Source organism: Argopecten irradians, chromosome 9 (genome assembly GCF_041381155.1).
Source record: "Argopecten irradians isolate NY chromosome 9, Ai_NY, whole genome shotgun sequence".
Taxonomy (NCBI): Eukaryota; Metazoa; Mollusca; class Bivalvia; order Pectinida; family Pectinidae; genus Argopecten; species Argopecten irradians.
Genome location: NC_091142.1, coordinates 30,137,630 through 30,159,355, shown reverse-complemented (window position 1 = coordinate 30,159,355; position 21,726 = coordinate 30,137,630). Strand labels below are relative to the sequence as shown.

The 21,726-nt window shown below is 35.2% G+C and overlaps 1 protein-coding gene and 1 long non-coding RNA gene across 2 annotated transcripts in view; one reads left to right on the top strand and one right to left on the bottom strand.

The window, feature by feature from the left end:
• Nucleotides 1-5,915: 5,915 nt before the first annotated feature.
• LOC138332033 (uncharacterized) overlaps nucleotides 5,916-21,726 on the bottom strand; it is a 21,398-nt gene continuing 5,587 nt past the window's right edge. Inside the window, exons 2-3 of the long non-coding RNA XR_011209758.1 lie at nucleotides 10,442-10,474; nucleotides 5,916-9,850 (exon numbers count right to left, since the gene is read on the bottom strand). This is a non-coding gene — a long non-coding RNA (uncharacterized lncRNA). The remainder of the gene's footprint in view (nucleotides 9,851-10,441; nucleotides 10,475-21,726) is intronic.
• Nucleotides 13,354-21,726, top strand: part of LOC138332031 (organic cation transporter protein-like) — a 25,703-nt gene continuing 17,330 nt past the window's right edge. Inside the window, exon 1 of the mRNA XM_069279968.1 lies at nucleotides 13,354-13,482. The gene's annotated coding sequence lies outside the window, so the exon portion shown is untranslated. The remainder of the gene's footprint in view (nucleotides 13,483-21,726) is intronic.

Here is a 21,726-nt window from a genome sequence, read left to right as displayed (position 1 = left end):
CTTGTATTGTTTATATTAATCGTTAACCAATACTTTATACTGTGACTTTGTTGTTTTGTGCCATGAGTCAGATGACCGTTAAGGCCCATGGGCCTCTTGTTTTATTTTCTATTTCATGTAGAAGAAATAATTTAGAAATAAAAGGACATGATGTAATAATTGTCTAGCATAAATTCAAAGAAATGATTTCAAAGATTCGGATTTCTCTGTGTCCATTCAAGGCCTGGAGTGCCGTGTATGCGAATCCTATGATTTCGCGCCATTTGTTGACGTTATGTGACGTCATGATGTCTGGTGCTCATCCTCGCCATGGTGGATATTTTGACTGCATTCTATAGCTTTCAATTTTCAAAGTGGTTATTAAGAGCGCAGCTCTCTGCGCGGCCGAAGGAAATAAATCCAGTTGAATATTTCTTTCTGACCCGTATATGACGACTGCTAGACAATAATATTGGAGAATAGCATTTACTAAAAATTAATGATCGGATTACAAGTTAAAACGGTTTTAATATCATTCTGAGATTATAATCCTAACAATATTTACATTTTTTAAAAGTAGCTGCGCTCGTCTGAGGCTTTGCCTTAAAATCATATTATTATTATTAAAAAAAATGTTTAATTACCCCTGGTATACTGGTATACATTTGCATTAGTTAAATATATATATATACTGGGGAGAGCAGTACCAGAGCAACGCACAACCTTCCCAAAATGGCGGCCGCAAACTGAAGCTGTCAGTGTGTTAGGATTGAATTTTGAAGATAGTGTTGTTTCTTATATTTTCGTGTATCCGTTACCTTAGAAGTGCTTCACACTGCTGCGCCCTTAATATGAATTTAAGGCAATGCTTTAGAAGAGCGCAGCTACTTATAAAAAATGTAAATATAGTTAGGACTATAACCTCAGAATGAGATTAAAACTGTTAACTTATAGTCCGATCATTGATTTTTAGTAAATGCTATTCTTCAATATTTGTGTCTAGCAGTCGTCATATACAGGTCAGAAAGAAATATTCAACTGGATTATTTCAATTTTTTTTTCGATCTTGTTTCTCTCCAATGCGGAAAACTTGGCAACATGCCATGTATCAAAAATGCGCGGGAATACACCAAACTTCCTGACGTCACGGCTGACGGTGCCGTGCGCTTGACAACACAGAGACAGTATATCATTTTGACCAGTACATTTATTGTGTCGTTCTTATCCTTGTGTAGTTATCTAAAACTACTTACAGTAATTTCAAAGTGTATGCTGGTGATATGTTTTGCCTACAGAGGAAATTTAAAATCTCGTCGTGCTGATAACGAGAATAAAAACATGGTTGCCTGCATGGAGGCTCGAGACTTTTCCCGCGGGACACGATTTCAAAGTCCAAGGGGTACTGGAATGTATTGGATTCTAAATGCTGACACACGTGTTATGGTTAGTAGAGCTTCGCTCTTATAAGAGAAAAATATTCAAAACAGTTAATATGACTATGATCTTGATAAATAACTGTGAAACATATAGATATTTTCACACAATCCACTTAATACTAATGGCAATACGCCGATTCCGGGATACAACATTCAGTCAGTTTAGTCATGTGACTTTCATCACCGCGTGACTTAATATAGGGCATATTTGAAACAAAATGGCGGCATCTGTGTAGCGGGATTGGACTGGGTCGGTCATCGGTGACCAGGTAGCTCAGTCGGTAGAGCACTCGGCTAGTGTTCGGAGGGTCCCGGGTTCGAATCCCGGTCTGGCCGCTACATTTTCTCCTCTCCTGTTACAGAATTGGCGCCCAACTAAATAACCCACGGTGGTGGTGTTTGAAAGGGTCTCTTATGTCTTTGAGGGCGAAGACTACGAGAAAGGAGGGAGGAGTGTAGCGGGATTGGACTGGGTCGATCATCGGTGACCAGGTAGCTCAGTCGGTAGAGCACTCGCGATCGGCTAGTGTTCGGAAGGTCCCGGATTTGAATCGATCCCGGTCTGGCCGCTACACTTTCTCCTATCCTGATACATATGTAATGATTGTACACGGGTGGAAAATTACATACCATGACAGAACATTTAACATTAATTATCAGAACAAATTGTATTAAATTTAATCTAAATATGCACGAAAATTGAATTTGGACACTTAATAAGGAAATGACATGTAAATTACGGCATCAAATGGAGCTGTCGCCTAGCAGCAGTTGGAAAACAACGGTAGCTGACGTCTCACTCATATATATTTTAAAACTTACCTGGGTGCATTTTTCAAAAAATAAATAACAAATAAGAAACACAAAACATAACAGTTTATCTTAGTTCCGTTCCCGAGCAAGTATTACCGACTATGACCTTTACCAAGACATTGATATTCTCTGCCTATAAGTGTCACAGCCATGACGGAAAAAAGTGCCGGAATCGGCGTATTACGCTCACACTATGTAGCACGGTGGGAAATCACGTGGTCTGTAGTTGGTGTGTTACACGAATCAAAATGGCGGCCGCCAGCAGTTTTGCCAGAAAAGGAGGTTAGTCACTGAAAATACCCTTTGTATCGGCATTTTATAGTGACGAGCATATGCTATACATAAACATAGACAAACCGAAACCTTAGTTTTGTTGCAACGCTCTGTACTTTTCTGTAACATTCTGACCAAAGTTTTGAATCGGAGCGATTTTGCTCGTAGTAGAATTGGTAGTATACACGAACATACACTTTTCGTACGTTTTCTGTGTTTAGACGGGCCATTCGCTGTAAATGTGATATTGTCTAAATGTTGTAGTCCTTATTCGATTGCTCATGTAACCTGTCTGGCAGAAAATATCATGTTCAGTGTTAATTCTTTGCTTTTGTAAAAGGATGAGTAAACACCATGATACCGTTTTGGACTGATGAGCTGACACGAACAGCTACATACATGTATTTCCGTCAGTTTGACTAATCTGGCAAACATTGATAGTGTGTGTTCAAGTATGTAAGATTAAATTGTACCAGTTAGAAATAAGATTAGTACACTTATTTAATTGATTAAACTTGAACACATAACTTTGGATGGTGAGAGGATTATATACCCATTTGAAGTTCCGCAAGTGACCGGAAGTGGACGTCGTTTGCAACTTCAGTCAAAATGACAAATATGTACGTTGCTTTTTTACGACAAATATGCCATACAAAACAACAGGAATCTGTAAAATATGCCGGTTTACATCATGTTGATCTCCAGTGACTGCAGTCCAACGGAATTTAATCACTGTCGTTCGTAAATGTATTGATTAATTACTTTTACTTTTTAGAGTGTTGAATTTAGCAAATTACTGATGAATTTCTTAATTGTCTTTGAAATATTGAAAGGGACCCCTGGTGTTATTCCACATATATGTGTTTGACTATTCAGCTTCGGAATTTTTAGTGAGAAATTTTTAAGTCTTATAGCTGAAGGAAACAGTCATGACATTGGGTCTTTCCTTAATTCACAATCTTTATTTCTTTATGCAAAATGACGAGAATAGTTCCCTTTGTGATAACCGTAATTCTAATATACCCCCCCCCCCCAAAAAAAAAAAAAAAAAAAAAAAAAAAAAAAAACAACTAGACACGGTGCTCACAAGCGTTCCCATGTTCCAAATAAAGACGTTCCCTACAAGTTTCGCGAATTTGAAATACACTGTATGGTCTAGCCCATATTTCCTTTTAAAAACCATTTTACAAATTTTGTATATTATCTGGCCTTTTAATACAGCATATAAACATATAACGATATGATACAAAAAATCACTACGGAACAAAATTATATGTTTTGGAGTATATGACATATATATATGTATATGAATACACTGTGCACAATATTTACATTAATATAATCATAACGTGGTTTTTTCAGTTGTATTAGGCTATAATGAAATTGTATAACATGACATGTATTATGATTTGCTGTCATTGGATTCTTAATTTTATATATAACTTTACTTAGACGAGATAAAGGAAATAACTTTTCTGTAATATTACAGAATGGTAATCCATTTTAACAGTTATCAAAATAGTTAGAAATAATTATTACACAAATCTTACGTTATTGCATGATGCCACAATTGCATTGTTATTCCGTGCCCTTGATGAATAGTCTCAATGCTTCGGATTCATAATTTCATTTGGTTCAAACTTGTGATATAATCCCTTCCATCAAAATAAAATCATTTGAAATTAATTAGCAATGTGTCCACTTAAGAAATTCATGTAACTGGTTTATATCAGTTTAAGTACATTTATTTATCTCAGGTATCACAATTCCTCTAAACGTCTTCTATAAGATCAGTATCCGTCAGGGCAGACGAGTTTGCACAGTTAATACCCTTGAAGTCGGTGCATACACTTGATCAGTCCAGACCATTCTTTCTACTCGAGCAATGTTTGCTTTCACAATTTGTTTTACAACTGCATCTAATGACCTCCAGTAGCTGTTCTGGTCAGGTGGTAGAATGGATTTGATAGGTGCAAGTCTTCCCTGCGTGAAAAACCAGCCCCAATTGAAAGGATCCACGTCGTTTCCGTGCCATGACTGACATTGGTGGTAAACTCTCATGCTGTGATATCTTGCTGCATCTGAAGTTGGTGGTAGAGACTGGACTTGAACACTGCTGCTGACTAACCCTGTACTAACTTTGTTTGTAAACTTCCTATAGCTAGTGTTTCCCACAGCCCCGATTAGCATGGCGCCGCGCCGTGCCCTTTTTACCTGACGCCATGCCCCTATGACATAACGCCGTGCCCTGTTTGTCCCCAGTACACTTCTACTAAACTACCAAAATACCAGGTAGTGGCTTGATAATTAAGTAAACAAAAGAAGTGTGACCACTCCCTGACCCCCTGACCAACACCCCAGTGGCCCTAATTAGCAGCCTTGGGCTATTTCCACCTTGGCTTGTGGTGTCACTTTCAGGTCTGTGTATTACGTAAGCTGAAGTCAAGCAGCCGATCGGCAGCCTAGAAAACAATCAGCTGGCCTTTCAATAAGTTTTATGACTACAGCTAGTGAGCATTACTTCAAAAACAAATACTGCTTACAACTGTAAATGATTTACTCACGTTTTTAATGTTAAATAGGCCTATCTATATCGGATGGATGTCACAAGATTTGCAATCGTAATGGCCGCCATTTTGGGTGTATTGTAATAGTAGATCCGGAGGTATTGAATTTCAGGATTTTACTAATATTCACGTTTTTAAAAATGAAAACGGTATTATTTTTTTTTTAGAATTTCGGTGTGAATTTATTTTTTAGAAAAGATATCTTAATAATAATAAAATTATTAATAGCAAAGTAATTAAAATAAATCAAATTAAAAAGAAATCAACTTTTTTCTCTATCAGATTAAATTGAAATATTTTGCATACTACTCTAACACTTATCTGTATTTTCTTAATTTAGTGCTTGTAAATTTAGAACATTATTTTAATCAATTGTCCATTATTATGAAACATGTTATCTTATTCAAATCAATACAGTATTTTTAATATTTAAATAAAGATATATATTAAAATAAAGGTAATTGGATTGAAATAAAGGAATACATTTTTAATTTTCCCATTCTTTTAATTAATATAAATGAAATTTAGATCTTTATTGTGAATCAATTATATATAGTCATGATCATATGATCTGCAGATTACAATTTTCAAAATCATTTTTTTCACTCAAATTAATTAAATAGATGTCCTGATATTACTTAGCAACTCAGAGAGTTTAAAGCATTTAAATGATATTAAGTTGAACCAGAATTGAAAAACAACAAGACAGTTTTAAAGATTTCCCCTTGTATTGGAAGTTGTCGATATAACCTTTGTGCCCCTCTGATGGTTATTTATCGCGGTCAAGGTGCCCTTTTCAAAACCCAGCACCATGCCCTTTTTTTTCCTGTGGGAAACACTATATAGCGCAGGTTATCCAGACTTTCATCACAGACTCCACCATACAGATACACCAGAATAAACTCTCCCATTTTAACAACTTCATCGATTGTTGATATCTCTGACATTAGTCTAGACGCTTGCTCTCTCATTGTTTGACTTGATACAAGTTTCTTGAGTGCTTGTCCTTTCCCAATTTCAAATAGACTGGAAGTAGTATCACATCCAGAGCAGAATATTATGACTCACCAAGTACAGCGACTGTATTTCGTAAATCCCAAATCTTCATTGCCTTTCCCCCTGCCTTTCTACAATCTGACCGAAAACAGACGTTGTTTGTTACATGTTGATCAAAGTAATAACAATATGTCTGTGTCCTCGCCGATAACTTCAACGTTTAGCAACTGTGCACAATTTAATGCAGTCTTGATGATCAGCAGATCAGCATCAGCAAGGGCGTTAATGATAGTACATCCGATTCCTGTAATTTAGTACCAAGATAGTAGATAAACGCTTGCTTGTTGTCCAAGTTCGCCAAAAATAGCTAAATTTTTGCCCTGCAAGGCGTAGTTCCTGTGAAATCGATCTTTGTTGACGATTTACATTTCCCACGTCTTATATGGGCTACATCTTTCGTTGAAGGTCCATTGTCGTAGCCATCGAAAACGATAACTGGCTTCCTGTATCTTCTGATTACGTAAGTGATGTACATATTGCATATCGAATCAAATGATTCTCCTATCTTCCATGGAATCCTGTGCGAGAAAGAATCGCCATCAAGAATATTGAAGATATCGTCAGGTGTTCTCTCAACACCGCAATCACCTAGACCCCATATACTGCCTTCTGTGCCTGTCTGAGAAGTCCCGAATGATCGAACAGGGATGGAGGATGAATTGATAATTCAGATCTGAAAAGGTCTGCTGGATCGTCAACTAGAGTGCGGGATGCAACTGTAAGCCTTTGAAATAAAAGTTGAGGTTCGACGTTGACTGCTTCTCCGTCAACTGACACCTGACTGTTGGTGCTCATTGTTCGCAGCAGAGTTCGCTTGAAAGAATACTCTAGGAAAGACTGCTCAGCCATCGATTTAATTATCTTTTCACCGATCTTTAGCGTTGTCTTGGTTCACATTACTTTCAGCAATTTGACCTGTCTCAATGTTTTTGAGAGATGGGTTGTCATCTCTGAAAGGATTCCTCTCGTCCAAATACTCAATAATGGTTTTGATGTCTTTGTGATCCCTTACCTTTCTACTGGGAGTGTTATCTTTGTGCTGATCACTTGTAATGTACCCGACTTCCATCACCTGCTGCATTGCATTGTTGATATCCGCATGGTATGGCATAGACAAAAGCCATTGTACCGTCGGTACCTCTTCAAGGCCACGACCTCTTGTAAGCCCGTCAGATGTTTTCAAACTTAACATTAGCTCTTGCTCTATGATGAGGTCAGTGGACAAGCCTCCCCAATACTTGTCAGTCCGCCTGATGACGTGGTGACCGGAGACGAAATCGCTATATACATCAGGATTGGTTTCTTTCATGTCTTTAATCTCGGAGATATAAGCAGACTTGATGTACAGGTTATGACCGGCAGCAGCTAGATAAGGATGCATGTCCTGGATACAGATGCAATTCCCAAGATCCTGTTCGTTCTGCAGCGATGTAGTTGCGCAATAACTGTACCAATTTTGAGTACTGGATCCAAATTGAAGCTGTGCGCTTAGTTGCCATGAGGTTCTTAATTTCATCAGTTACTTGATGAAGTATCCGGTCAACTTTTTCATTCTGTATCAGGGTAGCTAACGATATATCACCATTATGAGCTGTTCAAACAAGAATGATGTTTCTTTGAGGACTGTATTTTTATGATCTTCCTGTCCATCATCCTTGTTCTCTTTGTCTTCACTCTCATCTTCACCTTGAAGCGATATTGCAAAAATCTCACATGCAAGCATTGCTTGCAGTGTCTTATCAACTAGCATATGTCCTCTGACAGCTCTTGCTACAGCCTTTCCAGATAGCATCCAAACAGCAGTATTTGGAGCGTACACCCTTTCCGAAACCTCTTGAAGTCCGGAGCCATCCATGAAGTTCCAAATTGCGCCGAAATAGCTCATCTCCAAATGAAATCCTACCAGTCTTAGCACCATAGATTTGAAATCGCTGTCTTCGTTGTCGTTAGAAATGATTGTGAACGCTTTCCAGTATAATGGCTGATCAAATGTGATAATTGGTGTCCTGTTATGCTGACAAGCTAGTTTTGAAGGGTACTGAAGCGTAGAATAGACACAAGTCATGTCGCTAGGGTTGAGATCTATCATGGGTAGATATGTTACATTTGATTTTCCCTGATAACGTCCTTTCATAACCCTATGTATAAGTACTGACCAACTAGGCATAGGCGATTTTTATGGCCTTAGTATTCCTGTCAACTGGTAAATCTTTTCTAGTGGATTCTCCTTATCTGTGATCTTTCCAAGCATGGGATATCGCATAGAAGATATGATATTGGTGAGTTGCCGATAATGAAAGAGGTCGATTTTCCCGAGGTTTCTCAAGTCATCTGAAGTGACAGTCATCCGATGGATAGGAACGCTTGTGTAGCTACCTGGTGTAACACTGGCTGTGATTCCCATGCCGTGGAAAGTATCGTGTCCATCGTTATCTGCAACAAACTGTAAACTTGTGTGCTGCTGAAGACCGAGCAATGTATCACTTTGAGCGAGAGCGGAACTAGACGCAAATCGACTGACCTCATTATATGATGCAAAGAAATCCCAAGGCATAACAAACATCTAACAAAAATCTGGACCCGAAGTGATGGTTAAGCTGAACACCAAGGCCGATCTGTAGAGGTGGGAGGAGTCCGCGCGGACGCACAGCCTGCATTATGGCCTGACCAATGGATGAAATTTTCAAGTCCGAATCTTTCCCGCTGAAGAGAATCTTGAGGAATCTTTGCAGACTCTCAGTGACATATTCCAAGTTTTTCTCTCGCGATGATATACATGTATCAGATGAGTCTGGATAAAATTCTTTTGAAATAGATAACGACTTTATTTCATTCTTGATCAATTTAGCAGCTGCTTCTATCACGGCTTGCTTTTCTAGATCAGAGTTGTTTCTGGGAGTCTGATAGAATCTCTTAAGATAGAGTTTGCTGTTCTTCTGAGTGTAATGAGGTCGAATTTTCCAGTCATATCTGAAACAATTATACCTTCCTTGAAATGATCCATCAGCATCTTTTTCATATATAGTGGACTGTACGCATTTTCTCCACATATTTCAACCATTTTAGCTACAAGATCAGAAACGGTCAGTTGATCGTCTTCATTTTCCTGTAAATAGTCTACAACCTCTAGAAAATGTTTGGATATGATGCTTGGTCGTCCAGCTTTGCCCTTTTCCTTCTTTGGTCGCCCGGCTTTGGGCTTCCGAATCGATTTGTTCGAAAACTGACACTGCATGGGTTATGGTATAGTACATCAGCTGCTACCAAATCATTGACGGATTCCAGGCGCCCACGAACTTCTGCAGCACATTCATCATCTCACTGTTCGCACTTCAACAAAACTTCAGACTGCAAATTTGAGGTACGTACAGGATACACATCTATATCTCTCTTCTTACCGTTGACTTTTGCTTGTCTTGTACAAAATAAGCAATGATCAGAAAAGCTGAATAGCCCATGGGAACGCAGCGATGGTGTTTTGTCTTTATTCTCAATAATTGTCTTAGATGGATCAGCATGGCTACTCTTAATCAATACAGGGTTGGTATATGTTTTTCTGCAATTAATATGAACAGAGTCACCGGCTTTGGAAGTTATATTATCCCCACGCAGAATACTGGCCTCGTTAATGCCATCGCTGCCTTTTATCTTTATCCTTACAGCCTCAGTATGGTCATTGACTGTTGATGACATATGATACAGCTGACTACACATTCCACTCTCCTCCTGAAAAAAATAATTCCATTGCTTGGGGTCTTGTTGTTTTACAAACGAAAAAATAATATTGCTAAGACTATTGGACAATTGAAAACAAACAGTTAAACGAAAACTAAAACAAATCAGGAAGTACCAAGACAGTCTTTATGGTAGGCCATCATGATGTAACTGAAAGAAAACGAAAAAACCACAAAAGTTAACTAAAGTTCAATAAAAATGAATAAACTAAATTATGAAAACATAAAATAAACGATGTAGAAATGTATAATTATCAATATAATTCAAATTTATTGTTTTTTAGGGTCAGGTTTTTTTGGCTGATAATTAAATATCAAACCCTTTAATTCTCTTTAATGATAAACACGATATTCAGTGTTATACTAGTATCCGTCCGTTTGTTTCGTCTATTTGATTACAATTTCAATTGGAGTTATACATTCAAACCTTTGTACATTATAATGTATGTATACGTGTGTGTATATATATATATATATATATATTATACAAATCCATCGGCATTAGTACATAACGTTCTATATTTTTATTACACTATCTTCAAACGAAAAATCTAAATATGTGTAAAACGTTAGCAATACTCACAGATATGTCAGACGAGAATGTGTAAGACACAACCTGCAAAACGATATGTTGTCAAATATCAAAATATTTTCATACTGACAAATCGGTATTCAAAATCAACTAGAGTCTACTAACTGTATTAAAATCATAATGTGGTCGTCAAATTATTTGTTGTCTACAGTTTATTCATGGTTTTTTCTAACTAGGCTTGTGATGTTTTCTTCAGGTAGATATATCTAGTTAATAACAGAAAAGTAGACAAGAGTTAACATTTTTAAAATATAAATATAATGCTGGATTTTGTTGATAGTGATTTTTAAGACTTTAAATAGCATTGCTTTACAACCCTGCACGCCTAATTTTATAATACACAAAGGTTCTTCAAAATGTGTTGCTAAAAAACTTGAGCGGCTGAGGTATATTTTTCGGCGAAATCGTTCAAAGTTTGAAGAAAGCATGAAACTTTGCATATGGCTTCTTTGGAACATAAGGTTTCAGGAAAAAAATGGACCCCAAAAAATCATGGTCCCTAACTTTAATTTAAACGGCCATCTTGGAATTCAAAATGGCTATCATGTTGAAATTAAAATAAGAATCAATTTTTAATGTATAAAACACTACACAAATATAAGTACTCTCATTATATTTGCTAAAAGTCAGCTTATCCATTTAAATGCATTATACATAAAGATATAGCTCGCAAAGTTGGCGGCCATGTTGAAATACGAAATGGCGGTCCTTCTGTTTAGCTGGTATAGAACGTGAGTTATGGGTCACAGAAGGTGGTTTTTGGCGGCCATTTTGAAAACCAATATGTCGACCGCTAGGGGCCATGATTTTTTGGGGTCCATTTTTTTCCTGAAACCTTATGTCCCAAATAAGCCATATGCAAAGTTTCATGCTTTCTTCAAACTTTGAACGATTTTCATGCTTAGCCGCTCCACTATTACGTTTGTGCCATAAACAGCCATTACAGTGTATAACTACTGTACGTCTAATGGTAATGTTCGCGGGTCGGCGTGCATCTATTATAAATGTATATATGTGTGTACGGATTTGTGCATTTGATTTCAAATAAACTAATAAATTATTCACCTCGTATTAAATGGGAAGTACAAAAATCACTAAGAGATGAATGAGGTGTGTAGATCGGTTAGAAACACGAAAAATATTGCGTACCGCCACGACAGTGTCATAGACGACAATATTCAGTGCCGCCGGGCTTCCATACTTTTAAAAACTAGGCGGCGGCTGCTTCCGTTTTCTATTCGTTATTTCTACGAATGAATACACACACATTTTGAATTAAGATTACTTAAATTAGGACTAACTATCATTTTTATAGAGTCAAGCATGAGTGTTTATGGCAAGAAAGCCGATTACCGTAGTCATTCGTGCTCCGTGTCTCGTAGCAAATCGCTCGTTTTCGTTGTATGAATGTAAAATAAAATAAAATATATATTACACAACATTTTTAGTTTAGAATGGATAAATTAAGATAAATTTACTTATCTATGAGACAGAGGAAATTACTATTAACGTTAGAAATATCCGGGTATGCATACCGTTCGTAGCTATAAACATATCGTAGTTATCTCCCTTGTGTTGTACGGCTACCTATACACGCCATACATGTACAGCTACCGCTCCAATATGACGATTTTCAATCGCTTATTAGGAAACTATCCACAATATAGATTTTTGTAGATTTTTAGTATTTTGTTCACTTGTCGTAGTACTGCATGATATATTTCTTATCTATTCTGTTGCAATTAGTTTGAGGTAAAATATATTTTGACTGGACTATAAGGGTTCAAAAGATTTCGCTCGGTATTTTCATCAGACCCAATTTGGCGGAGTTGTGGCTCTTTAAATTCGATTAACGAAAACGACATTTTTGTCCGTTTCCGTTCAATACTGCAGTATCTCTCTCAAATATTACCGGATTTTCTCGAAACTTGGTAACATGGTTAAATGTCTTAAGGCCATGACCAAGTTCGATTGGCACTTTCATAGGACCCTATTTGGTGGGGTTATGGACCTTTGATTAATGATTTGGTTTGATTAGTTTAACGTCCTATTAACAGCCAGGGTCATTTAAGGACGTGTCAGGTTTGTTGGTGGAGGAAAGCCGGAGTACCCGGAGAAAAACCACCGACCAGCGGTCAGTACCTGACAACTGCCCCACATAGGATTCGAACTCGCGACCCAGAGGTGGAGGGCATGTGGTTATATGTCGGTACATCTTAACCACTTGATTAATGAAATCGTGGGATATTAATTCCACGAATTTGCTTGTTTATTTTGATGCTGCCATAGGCGATCAACTATCCTTCACTTGTCACGACAATATTCAGAAAAGAAATCGGTTAAACACCATATGTCGGACTATGTGATATTGCACGTTCTTTAAAGGGGCAATTCACTCAGGCTAATTCTTTTACATAACCAAGAAGAAAAATATGGCATAAATGTATTGTTCTACATTTCTTATGAAACATATAACATAAAATATTGACAAATTCCACGTCATTGTTTAGTATTTTAATTGATATCATTGTAATTACAAATCGTTGATCAATACGATTAAGCAGGTACAGTATGTACTCTGTACCCATACCCGAGCCAAAGTCACGCACTTTAAACAAATGAACTGCATAACCACTGAGGAGGTAATAAAATGATTTTTAGGCAAGACAAGTCACCCTATAAGGTAAACCACTACTGTCAGAGCAATTTGAGCAGTTCTACACACTTAAATGTTCTCTTAGAATGAATTGTCCCTTTAATGACCCTGTCTGTTTTATAGGACATAAATAAACAAACATATTATTGGGTGGTTGTATGATGTTGCACATCTTTTAATGACCCTTGCTATTTGTAGGCCAGAACACACAAAAAAACAAACATACACCATATCGACAGGTTGTATGATGCAGCACGTCTTTAAATGACACTGGTTGTTGATTGGCTGACAATGTTGTCCCCTTGTGGTATAAACAGTGGTTCAACAACTAACTGATATCTTGACAGATTTCATTGCATTGCACTGTGGGAGCTAGGTAAGCGTCAGATTTGATTACATTTCGTTCACATTATGACTTCATATTAGCTATCAGATTATCCTTACACAAATGCATGTAGTGGGAACCGAGGCAGTATAGCACTTTCAAGACAATTTAAAATAAATTCAATTCCATTATCATTTTAATGCAAATAACATAAGGATTACATACGAAATCTACATATATCAAAAAGATTACATACGAAATCTACATATATCAAAAAGATTACATACGAAATCTACATATATCAAAAAGATTACATACGAAATCTACATATAACATAAGAATTACATACGAAATCTACATATAACATAAGGATTGCATACGAAATCTACATATGGTATCACATTATATTTGTACAAGATGGGGAGGGACTGGGGGTAATGTTTTGTTTTTACACAATCCTTTAGCCTCACGTCTTTCTGAGTGAAGTATATTTTCATCAATAAAATCGTGTTTTTATACCTTGCAATTTGTATTGCCTTTGTACCTATATGAGAAAACATGCGAATCACATTGTTAATTCATCAAATTGTTTATCCTCTTATTAAGACGTAACACGTTTGGTGTAGTACTTTGGCCATTTGATGTTTAGTAGAAGTCACAAGGTTTTTTTATCTAAAGATCTAGGTATGCAGAAGTATTTAACTTTGTACTTTGTTCTTGATTAAAATGCATTGGAAGATATTAGAGAGAAAAAAGAGGGCTGTCAAGATGGACCCTCTGGTGACCATGACAAAAAGGTGGGTTTTTTTAAGTTTAAAGATACCTAGGGTTCATCATGATATATAACATGGAATTAAGGTCGTAAGGTCATGTCACAGTCCCTTTCGAAACATAAAGAGATAAATAAGAAGGTAATAATGTACTTGTTTGATCCAATTTTAGTGAAACCAAATCAAATTGATTTTGATAGTCATGCTTTGATATATAGAAAAATAAAACAATGTGCGAGAAATAAGTCAACGTGCATTGTGCGAAAGAATTGTGGTTGTAATGGCCGTGGAGTACCTAGTACTAACATGGGGTTGTTTAAAGTTCAAAGCACATTGGTGTATCCAATAACATGTTACCAGTTTTTCTTGATAATATTTCGATAAATCCATTTAAAAACTCCAGTTAACCTTTCTTCTATAGGATCGATGTCTATAATAGCTGTGCATTGATGTTATGAATGTATTCATACGCATTCAGTCGATCTGTTATCACGATATTTTAGTAGAAGAAAGGATTTGAAAAACTAAGAAGAGAGATTAGGTTTTACTGAAACATTTGAATTTCGCATATTATTCTTAAGTTAACTTTGCCAATGATATCGCATTGCTTATCACTTAAAGAATATGTATGTAAAACCATGTATTTTACCTACATTGAGTCTTTTATGCACCAAAGGGCTTCCAGCAATCATTCTGAATTGTATTAAAAAAGCTACAAAGCCAGCCAATAAAACTAGACCCCTTTCACCGATCTCTCCTCACTGTTTGATAATAGTCCTGTATTGTGTTCGTATTGATTGGAAAATACGATCTAGAATGAACAAAGTCAGACTAATAATAGCTCGTAATAATAGATAAAGGGATAGAATATTTCGTGAAGTATAGAGAGAGGGAATAAAAACAGTACACATGTAGTGACGTGTCTGTCACAATAGCTTCATTGATGTCATTCAACTCTCATGCCATCAAAAAGTCGTTATAGTTCTTGTTGTCAATATGGAATTTATTCAACAATCACTCTTCAGTTATGTTTTAAACCGTTACATTGTACATTTGAAAACTCTTTGCGCTATGGGGAATTTGGCAGTTTTGTTAAATATATTTGTACTTTGAAAGTTTAAGAAAATGTATTTCTATAATCTAGGTGGCTAACAAACTTACAAAAAGGCCATTACCACATACATACATATATATGTAAGTGTTTCATTTCACGATGTGTATGTGTAAACATTTCTTGACGTTGTTATTTTTGCGATTTGTATGTATAAAAATTTCGTGACGTTGTTATTTTCGCGATATGTAGGTACATGTATAAACATTTCTTACATTGTTACTTTTGCGATTTGTATGTGTACACATTTCATGACGTTGTTATTTTCGCGATTTGTATGTGTAAACATTTCGTGACGTTGTTATTTTTGCGATTTGTATGTGTAAACATTTCGTGACAATGTTATTTTTTGCGATTTTTATGTGTAAACATTTCGTGACATTGTTATTTTCGCGATTTGTATGTGTAAACATTTCGTGACGTTGTTATTTTTGCGATTTGTATGTGTAAACATTTCGCGATGTTGTTATTTCGTGACGTTGTTATTTTAGCGATTTATATGTGTAAACATTTCGTGACGTTGTTATTTTTTGCGATTTTTATGTGTAAACATTTCGTGACATTGTTATTTTCGCGATATGTATGTGTAAACATTTCGTGACGTTGTTATTTTCGCGATTTGTATGTGTAAACATTTCGTGACGTTGTTATTTTTGCGATTTGTATGTGTAAACATTTCGTGACGTTGTTATTTCGTGACGTTGTTATTTTAGCTATTTGTATGTGTAAACATTTCGTGACGTTGTTATTTTCGCGATTTAGATGTGTAAACATTTCGCGATTTGTATGTGTAAACATTTCGTGACGTTGTAATTTTCGCGATTTTTATGTGCAAAAAATTCGTGACGTTGTTATTTTCGCGATTTGTTTGTGTAAACATTTCGTGACGTTGTTCGCGATAAAAACGACAGTTAACCTTTACAACATAGTTTTATATAGACACAAAATATTACGCGAGGGGGGTTGTAAATGTCAATGTTTACGGTATTAGACATAACACTAATGAAACGAAAATGTTTGATATTAAACATAGACCTAAGAGTTTTGAACTCATGTGAAAGTGGATCCAACTGCCTATCTCTTTTGTTCAACTCCCGGGTAATAATTAATATCTTAGGTTTTAGACGTGGACCCAAGTGCAAAGATATAATACGAGCGATAGGTTATATTAACCGATGACCATTATATCTGAGAGAAATTAGCTTCCAGAATCAACAGAGTACACAGATTCGTATCACAATAACATAATTATAGTTAGTATATAAGTAATATATTCAAATATTCCATTTGAAAGAGTAATGTAGTTACCATTTTATAATCACCTTGAGCAGATAAATGACAATGCGGAGGACATTTTTGTAACATTTCTTTCATGTGTATTTTAATTGTCACAATACTTTCACGTGATATTCACGTGTAGCTCTTTAAATTTTAATGTACCAACACTGATAAATGTACCGAAATGGCCGTGCATTCCAAGCATCTATAATTGTGCATAAATGATTCTCAATTCTCAAATCTTAATTGATTTTATTGCTAATTCTATAGGATTCTTTACGACCGTTACTATGTACTTTGTACTTTTGATATGACAACTTTAGCTAGTGCACTAAAGAAATAAATCCATTTACCTTATCTTAAAACCCTATAGGATTGTTGATACGAACTTTCTGATCGGTATAAGACGTTATGCCTCAGACATTATAACCTTAAGCAATAAATAACCAGTTATTTCTGAGCCAGTATATTCCTTAACCAGTAATTCCTTCTTCAGACATTATGAATTTGAGGTATACAATAAATAACGATATATATCAGAACATATTGACATATACCTTTGTACCTTTCTAACACCCAGCCGAAAACATGTTAACCCTAATTCTTTATGGCAATATCAACTTGTTTTTCCTTTTCATATTTTACCCGCCATTCTCACCAAGGACGTTATCAACTAACCAGTAAAACAAACAAATTATCAACATTTTTTGACGAGAATGTGAAGTAATAAAAATGTATTCGTACAATTAGAACAACTAAGCGAAAAAGGAAATTAAAGCAATTGTTATCTTTTTATTCAGTTAATTATTCTATTTAATTTTATTTTTGAATTATTATTATCATTATTATTTTATTTTGGAGCGGGGTTGGGGAGGAAGGTCTGTCCGGTCGAAACTTGAGGTAAACCAATTTTAGTGAACAAAATGAAAAAACAATATGAAAGAAATGTTTCTCATGACCACCGCGTGATAGTCACGTGTTTTCGTTCAGCTCACCGCCTATTGTGACAGTCGTCACATTATTAACATAGACCAATCACACTGCCGACAACGTGAATGATAGATAATTTATGGTTTACTAAATTTGTGGTACACCTCTAGTATAAAATTAAACACTAATCCGGAAGTCACTTGAGTATCAACACACTACTGCAAGTTCTGTTTGAGAAGCGACTCCTGAAATGCAACCTTGCATTTATAACAAAATATGTCGGCCAATGTGAAGGTGATATTGAAATGTGTGCTCAGATAATTAATATGGAATTATATCAACTTTATGTGATCTCACTGCAAATAAATTATTATATAGAAATGTGTCTTATATGACAGGGTCTGGCATTCATAGCCGTCGTGTGCTTGGCGTGGACGTCGTAAAATGCCATCTTACTTTTACAGGCTAATAAAATGTTCACTTAGATGGTTCTTTTTTGAAAGCACACACTTACCGGAACAGAATGTTTGTTCTCAGTTTATTTTATCATATATATTTGTTTATAATAGTCTTTGTTGAAGGATCTTATAATGGCTGTTTGACGTAGAATAAAATGGAGTAAGTTTGTGTTTAAAATTAAGATAAATATCTGTGACAGGGAAATACAATGTTAATTACATGATTTTACAACAGGTTTTTCAGGCATTGTTGAAATCATACTAACATCGACTAATCACAAATATTTCTCCAAAAAATGTCAAATCACTGACAAAAAAATGTGGAATGTATGTTAACACCACATCTTGTGATCAATTCAATATGTCATGTACTGACTACAGTTTGGTGGGCTTTTCTCTGCGTTCTTCGGTCAAACCCCTAGTTTAATTCTATTAGAAGATATTCATACATGGAATTCTTAAGATAATTTTTTATGCTTTTGGTACCTTTGAGCGATACACATTCCATTAAAAAATATTTGTTGTTGACAATACAGCTATTACAGCTTATCAAGGTCATCGTCCAGTAAATATAAATAGATATTTACACATGTATAATATTACCAATATGATACGATACACAACAAACAGATAATGTTACACTGCGTCATCAATGTTGTTTACGAGCCGACGCTTTCTGACCTTAAAAGATGTAAATAAGCACAATGTGTAACTCAAACATTCCAAAACGTATGTAGACCTAAATGTCGTATTATATCACAAAAAATCGCTTTCATATGCGTTTATTCAAGTTTCAATGTATGAACGCTTTGTATTGAAGATAGCTTTACGTTGTGAGACTACGTTTATACTGTACCGTATTGTCATAAAATGAGTGATGGATAACTTAGCTGCTGGATTCTTCACCCCTGAATACAAACAAAAATAGTTCTTATCCATGTGTTTTTACAGCGGTTTTAATTTCGCGTAATTCACGGATTCACTCCAATTTCCGAATTTAATATCGCATATTTTCAAAAAGCATAATTCTATGTGTCAGTCTTATGAGGCCTCTATATGACACCTTCAAAAACTATAAAAAATAGGTACAAATAGTAAATCGTGAAGCAAACCCCGAAATTTAACAACTATACGGTACGACATATCCTAGACAAAAAAGTAAACTAAACGAAGAAAATAGAAATATGTATTGCTTTATATTGGTGTCCTTTGTGTCACGTTAACTATTGTCACAAAGGAATAATAATGGCGATCTGAGACTTGTTGTTAATGTCATTTATCTATGACTACTCTAAATGCCTATTTTTCATAAATAACCTAAACATGTCATTGATTCACACCAAATAAATTAGATCGAAGACAAAAATTGTACATGAACAAGAATGATGATATCGAATAAAAAAAAATATATCATATAATGTTGATTATTTCTTTATTAATTGAAGTAGATTAAGATAAATTTGATTAATTACGAATATCAGATGCAGGTGTTCTACCTTTATCCTAAGTCCCATATATAGTTAAGTTTATTCTTGTGTATCAATACACGGGCAGATAAATCACAGATCATGTACGTCTTCTTCGTTGAACTACAGTGTAATTACTACATACACACTTATATATTTGGCATGAGGTACATAACGTGTGGTTGTAAAAGAATTTCACACATTGTGTGTATAAGCTTAAAGTATCTAGTTTAATATTGTACGAAATCCATAGACAAATTGTTAAACTTTACTATGCGTTTCATGTATTATTTTACCATTCACATTCTTTTAAACGCCCATAGAAACACCGCATTTATTTTCTTTTAGTTATACAAATGTACAAAATTATCATTCGCATCAAAATTACCTTGGCTGTCGATTGACCGTAAGACAAAAATAAAAAAGCAAAAAATAAAAAAGCAAAAAAAAAAAAAATAATAATAATAAACATAATTGATGAAAAGAGATGATAGTGATTAGCTCAGCAAGGACATGGAAATTTAAAAATAATCTAACATATTTACATTCACTTACCACTTCTACTATATAAACTAACTAAGGAAAAGTATATTAGGGTTATAACTGACAACCAAATGTTGGCATGGTAACGTCAACTGATCACCGTCAAAATGGCTGTTTCATCTTGTGGATTAAATCGTCATTGATGATTTAAACAATATTAATGCAGATATTCCCAAAATAAGTGAATAATGTAAATGTAAGTATTGAACTACATTCCCATGAAATCTTTGGTCTAGATATATAACGCAATGTGTTAGGACTCCCATTTATTACCAAGAGAGTATCCATAGAAATTATGTATAATACCTTGATTTTATATCTAACAAAAACTCTACAAGACGTGCGTGGTTCAGCGACCGTGGTGGGTCTTATTGTGATAGTGGAAACCAAATGAGATGGTACTATCTGATGGCATCATGAGCAGAGTCATATATATAACTCAGTGCACGTGTGCATCATGAGCAGAGTCATATATATAACTCAGTGCACGTGTGCATCATGAGCAGAGTCATATATATAACTCAGTGCACGTGTGCGGTGCAGTACTAAGGGGGTGACATCTGCTATTATCTTTATAGACTCTAGTTAAACATTTAACTTTCGTCAAAGAGGTAAACATTTTATATATAAAGAGGCAAAGTGGTTCCAATATAGACATTATGAAAAATAAAATAGTAAAACTAGATTATCAATTTAGTTGACTTTTACAATGATATAAGTGAAAGTGCGTAGTCAAATAACTGGTTAACACAGCGTGTAGTAGACTCCCAAGACAACGCATTTCGTTAGCATTTCGTTAGGTTAAATATGTATGAGTTATCAAAAATCTTTTGATGGTGATGAATAGAAATGTAAGAATGAATTTGAGAAGTTTAACAATTTCACCTGAACTAAAGTCAATGGGTCAACTGTAACAGGATCGGGGGTATCCAATCGTTAAAGATGCTCCACCGCTGACAAATGGTATTTTTCCACTATCTAAAACAGGAGCAGATGATTTAGTATTTTTCTTCAGTTACAAAAGTTACTTACTTTACACTATTACCAACATTGAAAAGTTTGGGCTTCTTATTTTAGTTCAAATTAAAAGTATGAAAAATAATTAATTGCATCCCGAAAAAAATCCGTGGCACTATATCCTATATGGAATGAAGTACTGATTGCACATGCACCTAAGGCAAAATAAATTATTTTATATTATTTTTTGTGTTTAATAGACATATATATAAATAATTAAACACCAATTATTGTTCAAATGATGAATATCATTTATGCTCTGTCAGTGTTGGGGCATCTTTTAGAAAAACAAGGTTTCTGGTTCAGTGCATTAGATATAGAATTACAAATTGATGTTTGATGTCATACTGCATTGCATTGTTATTTGGGGATATTTTAATAAACAAATTATAATTCTGCCATAAATAAGGATGTACATAATTCCATCAAACTATTATCAAACTAAGGTCAATGTTTATATCGAATATTGAAATAATCGATATTCATTATGATTGCGTATGCATTGTCATTGACGAGTCCGAGGAGTACCGAATGGTTCTGACGTACTTATGATATCCAAAGTGTATAACTTTGAAGTCATGACATCGGTATATATCTTTAAGTACCATTTATATAACATTTCAACTATGATTTAATGGTTTACTACAACTCTATAGTCTTTACAGGATGGCAGGTTTTGTTGAAGCATTTTGATGCACATCATCTGGGTTGTAGGCGATGCA